General features: G+C 30.8%; 1 pseudogene; it reads left to right on the forward strand.

The window, feature by feature from the left end:
- The first annotated feature begins 920 nt into the window (after positions 1-920).
- Positions 921-5,202, forward strand: LOC105801288 ((+)-delta-cadinene synthase isozyme XC14-like; annotated as a pseudogene).
- Positions 5,203-9,486: the final 4,284 nt, after the last annotated feature.

Raw genomic sequence — 9,486 nt, forward strand, 5'->3', positions numbered from 1 at the left:
AATAATAAATCTAAAATAATACATTAAAATAGAGGAATACAAAATATCTACATTAGTGTCCCTACACTCCAAACCCAAACCATTTGATCACCATCCAAATTCAAGGAATCATTGCTATGTTACATTGCGTATCCAATTTCAATCCACAAAGCACTTCACTGTTCGTCACCCGCCACACAAAATACTTGAAGGCTATTATATCAGCAACACTGTCACTAATACTAACATTCATGAAGCCCAAACATCCTGCAAAATTATTTTACCTATATCCTATCTGAATTTACCTCTACAATAATTTTTTTAAAATATATTATTAGTCATTAAATTATGAGTAAATTTTTATTTTAATTATTTAATTTTTAAAAGTTGCAATTTAGTCACTAAATTATTCGAAAGTTTTCATTTAAATCATTGAACTATTCAAAATTTTTTATTTAAGTCATGGGACTGTTAAATTTAAAAAAAAAAAAAGGTTCACCAGTGAGCTCCAAGAAACGATTTGACGATTGGTACGGTAGATCAGTACCCATCAACGAGTAGAAGAACATACCTTAGATCCAAACGGATCTAGCAATCAGTGTTGGAGATCAAAGAAAAAAGTTGTTTGAATTTTGGTTCGTGGATTTATGATGTGATATCTAAGGCTGTTCTATGAAAAAAACTAAACTATAAAAGAGAAGAGGAAAGAAAATTTTCGATTGATGCAAGCAATGCGAACAGAAAAAGTCATATAGCATCAATTTTAACAATCCAATGACTTAAACGAAAACTTTTGAATAATTTAGTGACCAAATTGAAAAGTTACCTATAGTTTACTAACTCACAGTGTAGTTTATCCTTTTTTCCACTATCCTTTTGAAACCCAAAGCTTGGGACAGTTTCTATATAAGTTTATGTGTAGCTTCAGTCTCACCATCCTGTCTAACCTCCTCTACTACATAGGAGCTCTTTGGCCACACCATTTCATCACATTTCTAAAAAAATGTCTTCTCAAATATGTTCATCAAAGCTTCCTCCTTCAACTCATAGATCCATGTCCAACCACAATCGTCCCTTAGCCAACTTTCATCTTTGCGTTTGGGGGAACACTTTCCTTTCACCTCCATCTAAAATGGTAAAGAATCTACATTGTATAATAAAGTCTTACATATAAATCTAAATTCGTGTTTTCATATAATATTTTCTCGCGTTTAAATTCCTTTTATGCCTCATATCTAGTATTGTTGAGTTTTTTAATCTTTTTTTCTCACATTACAATTGTGCAGAAGGAAGATGCTACAATTCAACAACAACATGGAGAACTGAAAGAAGAAATAAGAAGGATGGTTAAGGTAGCCATGGATGATGACTTCTGCATAAATTGCGTTTGATTGATACAATCAGACGGTTAGGTGTGAGTTGCCATTTTGAAAGAGAGATAGAAGAAGCATTGCACAACATTTATGAGCATGACTGCAACGATGACCAAACTCTCGAGGCTACCTCTCTTCGATTTCGATTACTTAGAGAAAATGGCTTTAGTTTTCATTGTGGTGAGTCCATTTTCACTTATTTATCAAAATTTTTCTTTTAACACAATTAAAAATTTTAGTGTGAGCTTAGAGTTTACATTGACTTTTCCGAACTAAAAAAGATAAGCAGAACAGGCAACATGCAAAATAGACCGGCAAAACAAGCACCCCCAATCGACAAAAGAAAATAGAATAAAAGAACACTCCAACCATGATTGCCACGAAAAGCTCCATCAATCAAATAAAATGTCAACATGCTTATTTTTAATAAATATAAGTTATTAGTAATTATTAAAAACAAAGTTCGGATGATAACTATAAAGCATAATGATAAATTTAATCATTAGTATTTATATCTTTTATTGATTTGATTTTTTTGAGTTAAAACTGGTTATTAACCTTTTCTTAAAAAATGAGTTTAATTAACAACTTTTCAAAAAATCTCAAATTATTATGTTTTCAAAAGAAATAAAGATTAAAACACTAAAATTTAAACATGGCACCTTGCATGGCTATCCACTTGTGCTTCATGATAATTGTTTTTGAATTTTACATTGTTTTTATTTTTTATATTTTTAAATTATTTGTTGATGTGACATATATAACAAATAATGTCATGTCATTATGCCTAAATATAACAATGAAAAGTAATTTTCATTAAAAATAACTTATAAATTTAATATGAGGAAAGTTTTAATTGCAATCATTGTAATTTCATTGAAATATATCATACTATCTTGTTCGATTGTACAGACACATTCTACAAGTTTAAAGATGATGAAGGAAACTTTGATAAGTCCTTAACAAGTGATGTGAAAGGCTTACTAGAATTATATGAAGCAGCACATTTACGTGTGCATGGAGAAGATATACTGGAAGAAGCTCTTGGTTTCACCACCACTCATCTAGATTTAGCCAAAGCTACTGGCACCATCGAATTTCCCCTTTCAGTCTTGGTCTCCCGTGCTCGAGACCGACCCATATGCAAATGCTTGCCAAGGTTGGAGGCTAGGCGATTCATAGACATTTATAAAGATGATGGGTCACATGACAAAACGTTGTTGAAGTTTGCAGAGTTGGATTTCAACTTGTTACAAAATTTACATAAGGAAGAGCTAAGCAAAATCTCCAAGTAATAAATTACTCCTTCAACATTAATTAATACTTTAACCAAAATTTCAAGGATGAGTAATTCATTAGTTATGGGTTTTGTTTCAGGTGGTGGAAAGATTAGTTATGGGTTTTGTTTCAGGTGGTGGAAAGATTTCGACTTCGCCAAAAAGTTACCATTTATACGAAATAGATTGGTGGAAGGTTACTTTTGGATATTAGGAGTATACTTTGAGCCTCAATACTCTCTTGCCAGAGAGATATTAACTAAAGTATTAGCCATGGCATCAATTATGGATGACATTTATGACGCATATGGGACATTGGAAGAACTCAAACTCCTTACACATGCAATTCAGAGGTCAAACAATTTATATATATAAAATTATATTCCACACTTTTAAAATATCGATTTTTTAAATCTAAAGCTTACTCCAATCCATACATGTTAAAATTGTAAAATTTTAATTTATTTTCAGGTGGGATGTTGATTGTATGGATAAACTTCCAGAATACATGAAATTCTTCTACAAATCATTATTGGATGTTTATGGAGAAGTAGAGAAAGCGATGGCAAAAGAAGAAAAATCATGTTGTGTTGAATACTCGAAAAACACGGTAAATTCACACATTATCTTATTTATTATTATTTTTGTGAAAGAAGAATTAATTGAGAAGCCATTTCAAAGTAAATTCATTCATTGTTGATTTAACATCCACATGATTTGCTAATTTAATAAATTCGTACCTTAATTTAGAAGTGTTCATGAGTTGTGTTGGTCTAGGCTATTATATTGTATTAATATGATCTATATATTTACTCATGCTAACTTGTCTTTCAACCTCAAATTTGTCCATACTTTTAAAAAAAAATTGGAAGAAAAATTAATTTACGCTACTTTTAATTTAATATGTATTTTATCGAAGTTTTAAAGTTAGACAAGTTAATATATTTTTAATAGTTCTTTTTTTGTATATATTGGGGTAACACGGTTTGAACCCATGTCAAGCATGTGTCTGACAAGAACTTTAATCACCGCTCCATACAAGTCACGACAATATATTTTAGCTGTTTACAACATAATATTATATTATTATAAATTTAATTTTTATATGATATAAATTACATAATATACATAAAAATAATAGAATACAATACGAAAAGCAAGTTGGGATGGACTGAGCTCAAGCCTTGCATGTTAGTGCTCAAACCCTACCCATAATTTAAACAAAACTAATTTTATTGCCCACAATATTTTTTTAAAACTAAATACTTTTGTCTAAACCAAATTTCAAGCTCGGATGGATAAACTGATTTACCCAAATCCATGCTTATATCATTTTTGAAGAATAAAGGAATCAACTTACCAGCTTGTAAACTTGGGGGAGATTCTAAAGGTGCATAGTAGAGATGCCCATTTTCCCTTGATTCATTGAAAACCTCAAATTTTCAGGGTAAATGTGTATGGATCCGGACAACATTTTCTCAAAAGTACCTTCATTATATGTATTTATAAAGAGAGAGAAAAAAAAGTTAAATGCAATTACCTAAAAAAATGAGTCTCAATTAATTTATCCATTTTGTTAACATCCTAACTCTAGACTTGAGCTGACGATTTTTTCTTTTTGTTTTCTTTCCATTTCATAGTTTAAACAATTATCTGAAGCTTACATGGTGGAGGCTAATTGGTGCCATGAAAACTATTTACCAACGATGGAGGAGTATATGAGGAACGCAGTTTTAACTGCTGGCTATATCATGTTAACTCTCACATCTTTTATTGGAATGGGGGATTTGGTAACACCTGAGATTTTTAATTGGGCATCTACCAACCCTAAAATTATTGCTGCATCTTCCATTATATGCCGTCTCATGGATGATATTGCTTCACACAAGGTATTTTTTCCCCTTGAATCTCGCTAGAGTATATTCTATAACTTACATTTGATAAATAAGGCTAATGCATATTATATGTAGTTTGAGCAAGAGAGAGAGCATTGTGCATCAGCTGTTGAATGCTACATGAGAGAATATGGAGTTTCAGAACAAGAAGCATGCATTGAATTGAAGAAGCAAGTGGAGAATGCTTGGAAAGATATAAACCATGAGTTGATGTTTAGTGAGACATCCAAGGTTGTTCCGATGCCAGTTCTTATGCGAAGTCTCAATCTTACAAGGGTCATCGATTTTCTTTACAAAGATGGAGAAGATCAGTACACACATGTTGGAAAAAATTCTAAAGATGGGATCACTTCTTTGCTCATTAATCCAATCTCACTCTCAACTTGATGAATTAAGAATTTACCTTATCTCATGATCCTTTTTGTGTTTGGTTTCTTTTAAGTGGCTTTTGTTTGTGTCATGTTGTGTTTAAGATGTTTTACGGATCTTGATATTTCAATAATCTATGGTATATCATTGTGCTATTGGTATGTGTCATATTCTATTTAAGTTGTTATATAGATCCTAGCATCTCAATACTCTATGGTATGTGTTTATGTTACTTGTATGTATCATGTTTTGTTTAAGGTGTTATTTAGTGCCTGAAACCTCAATAAACCTTTATATATGTTAGTGTTATTTTTACATGTCCTATTGTATTTAAGGAGTTATATAGATCTTGGCACCTCAACATCTTTGTGTTACTTTCATGTGCAATTATGTTTAATAGGTTATGTAGCTCAAGAATATGTCACTACATAATTTCATGATAGATGATTAAAACCCTCCACCTTTCTTCCCATCTCCAAAAGGCCACTCTACCCTCCAAGCACCTCACAAGATGCTTCAAATTTGACATATCTCCAATCATATTCCCTGAGCAACCATTATCAAAACACCATAAGATGTTGGTAGATGCATTCATTGCAATGTGTGAAATGACAAAATATTCTTATTCCTTCTTTAATTATCTATTAAAATAGATTAATTGATCCGAAGGTTGAACCAACTGATTATATTAAAAAATTAATATAAAATAAGTATTAAATATAATAAATATTAGATAAAATATGTATTTGATTAACTACAATTGAACTGTCATCCACTATGAGTAGATTTAAAAACTCCATGTCTTTATACTATATTAAAACAAAAATTAACTAATCGTTAAAATCTAATCACATATATTAATTTGTCCAAATACTTTTCATGAATTTCTAATTTAGTCTATATCCTTTTATTTCTAAAATTTAGTCGCTCTACTTTTCATATTTTAAAATTTTAGGTCCAACTATTAATCTGTTAAAATTATTTTGTTAAATTCAAGTTTATTACAATGTCAATTTTTAGTTACATTTTATTTATTTCAAAATATCACACCAACAAATTTAACAAAAAAGTTATTAACAATTGGACTTGAATTTTGAAATTTGAAAAGTAGAGGACTAAATTCTAGAAAATAAAAGTGTAGGGACTAAATTCTAAATTTATGAAGAGTACAAGGACTTATAACATATTTTAAACTAAATTTTATTGAAATTTTAAAAGAAAAAGGTTTAAAATCTATTGTTGTTGTCTCAAATTTTAAGTATTTTCTGGTTGATGTTTCATCATTAGAAAATCAAGCATTTTTATGGTTGTTCTGGATTGAATGAACTACAAATTCTTAAATCTAGAGGTGTGATAGATTAATCTGATTAGTTTCTTCAGCACAAATGTAGTCATCCCTAAATAGTGGTTTTGATCACTTCCGGACGTACTAATGTCCAGAGTAAGAATACTGCTGCAAAATATACGACATTGAGGCGGTGTCTGCAAGTATATGAGTCAGGTTGTAATATAGTTTGTTTACAACGAAACACTTGGTAAGTATTCTGAGAATCGTACCCAAAGGATTGTAGTTTAAGGAAAACTACTATTAAGCCAATTACCAAAAATAATTACTAATCTACTTGAGTCACGAATTAGTGGTGTTAATATCGAAGCAAGATGATAATAATATTAAGAAACTAAATAAATTGAAATAAACTTAAATATACTCCTAAGTTCATGTATCGGCTTATCCTATCCCTTGTTCCGACTATGCAAGTTCTTTTAGCCTAGATCCAATTGTTTTACCTAATATAACAATCCGAGATAGTAATTTGTCCAACATCAGTGTAGCAACATCATAGTGTTGCAACATCGATGTCTTGGTGTCACAACATAGGCAGCAGTTTCGACACGAATATGTATCTTTAGCTCTTAATTTGTCCTACAAGACCATGTAACCTTATTTATATATCTAAGATGTAATAAAAACTAGTAAAAAGCATAAATCATTACTTCAAGTATGAAAACATAGATCTATACTAAGATAATTTAATTTACTATTAAACAAAATACAATTATGTGTAAAAGGGATGTAAATAATAGAATAATTTGTGACAAATAAAGTATCTAGATGGTCTAAAATTTAAATGGTTTAAATATGTTAAAAGTCTATATGCCTTTTTGAAATTTAAAATTTAGTCTTACAAATCATTATAAAACCAACGTCGATATTTAGCAATATGAGATAATCAAACCAATATAGCAAAAACCTAATTACTTTATTTCCTTTAATATTAGAAACATAAATACATATGAAAACTTAAGACCACAAAGGATTAACTAAGCATCACTTGCACCTCCAATATAAACAAATCTAGCCTTCTCATCCAACAAAAACCATCACCCCGCAACATTAAGGCCACTTTTGAAAAGCAGAAGGGAAAAGAAACCCTGTTTGTACCCGAGATTGTCGGGGATAAACTAGATTAAACAACGAACAAGTAAAATAGCATAGAAATTGAAAATATCGAATACAAATATTTTACATGGAAAAACTCATCCAAAAAGGATAAAAAACCACATGCAAAAATAATTTTACTGTAACGACAAAAATGAAGAGTACAAAGATAGAGATAAAAACTAAACCCCGAAACCCTAAATAATAACCCTTAAAATGTAAATACAAAATTCTCTGAAAGCTTGTAAAAGCTAATATCTAAATGTGTAATGGGTTAATTTTTCTAGAGTAGAAAATGGTCTATTTGTAGGCTATTCGTAGGTCAAATAGTATTAAAATAACCTACACTAATTAGAGTTTGTCTGGGACAAATAATCAAAATTAGATTGAAAGAAGGAAGCCGATAAAATTGCATAATATGTCACCTCGCCTTGACGTGGCTGCTACCTCGTAAGGACGCCCTTTATCACATGATTGGGATGAGACGTCTTATAACCTCCCTAACCCGGCCTAGACGTTATGGTTAGATTAAGAATGCTACATTAGCCACTGAAATGGCTAAACTAACTTATGTTACTTTTCAAGACTTTCAATGAAGTCATTTAAGAGAAAAATTGTAGTTATACATTGAGTTAGTTTAAAAAATTCATTTATTAGGTCATTTGTATTTAAAATTCATTTTATTATTGATAGTGTTATTTTAGAAAAATCATTTGTTCGTCGCTTTACTTTGTAAAAACTTGATTTTAACTAATGGAGTTGAAAGAAAACCATTATTCGTGTCATTTTGGAAATCAAGTTGCCTTATCAATTTGTTTTTTTTTTGTTAAAAAATGGTTCCTTTGCAATGCAGTAGAAATTAAGGAACAATGTCAAATTTTGCATAAACCAGCTATCATGCATTTTTCAGTTATTATGCTTGAGCAATCCATGCATGCAAAAATGCCCAAATGAAAAGTTACCAAGCCAAAGACCAGAAATAATTAAAAATTAGAAACCAAAACCAATAGAGACTTAATAATGCTTATTAACAATAGTCCGAGGTCCAAGGGAATTCTTCGTATGTCGGGTCCAATCCTAGTTTCGAGGTTTACCTGAAAAGTTAAACACTATGGTGAGCTTATGGAAGCTCAGTGTGAGTCGAACAGTTATTAAAACAAAGAAAAATAGCAAATACAATGAAGCATATTAGTATTAATAGAAGAACACAGAACCATTATTGGAATTTCATATCATTACATAGCCATTATCAAATCGATGTCAAACAGTGTATGAGCATGGAGTGATGCAAACGATGCAATGAAAAAGTTCTAACCAAACCATCCGTTACACACCGTGAGTTCCCCAGAACCCGTCAGCCAAACTCCAATGAATGCGAGCAAAGCTTAATGTGGTAAAACCACCGAATGAACTTAATTACAGAAAATCTACCATTTAAAAAATAAATGCAATAAAATCGCCAAATCTCCTCAAATCTCCAGTGTAGTGCGCTGCCTAGGAAGAAATGCGGACTTATTATGCCACCGAATATCCACAGAACACCTCCGCCAACCACAATAACAATCCCACTCCAATGCACGTGTAAGATGTCATACAATCTCATACATAGTCATGAATTCAATACTTTTACATTTCTTTGGCATGATCAACACGCCCTCATTTTCTCAAATACTTTAGTAAATAGAATCATTTATCCAACTTTAAATTCACCATTAAGATGGTGTCGTTCAACATATCACAATCTCATATAACTTACAATTCTTTTCCGAGTGCATGTATAGTAGTCTTTCAAATATTTCATAGCAAATCATTCATAGAAATATATCATACTTAAGCCTAATTCTCATTTAGAATCATGCTGTACATACAATCAACATACATCATATCAACTAACCATTCACAACAATATCAATCAAACTATTATTCAACCACACTCATATTTTTGCTAACACACTAAATAGTTAGGGCTCGAAACATAGCTAGTTCAACCACTTACAATTTAATTACATAACCATTTAGCCAATCCCGATTAGCAAGCTTAGTCATCAATTGTATCATTTAAAAAATATTAACACATTCAAGTTAACAAGTTAGGACCCACACCTTAATTACGTTCTACTGCAACACACTTGCGAATCTCACAGTTTCTCCTT

Source organism: Gossypium raimondii, chromosome 11 (genome assembly GCF_025698545.1).
Source record: "Gossypium raimondii isolate GPD5lz chromosome 11, ASM2569854v1, whole genome shotgun sequence".
Classification (NCBI taxonomy): domain Eukaryota; kingdom Viridiplantae; phylum Streptophyta; class Magnoliopsida; order Malvales; family Malvaceae; genus Gossypium; species Gossypium raimondii.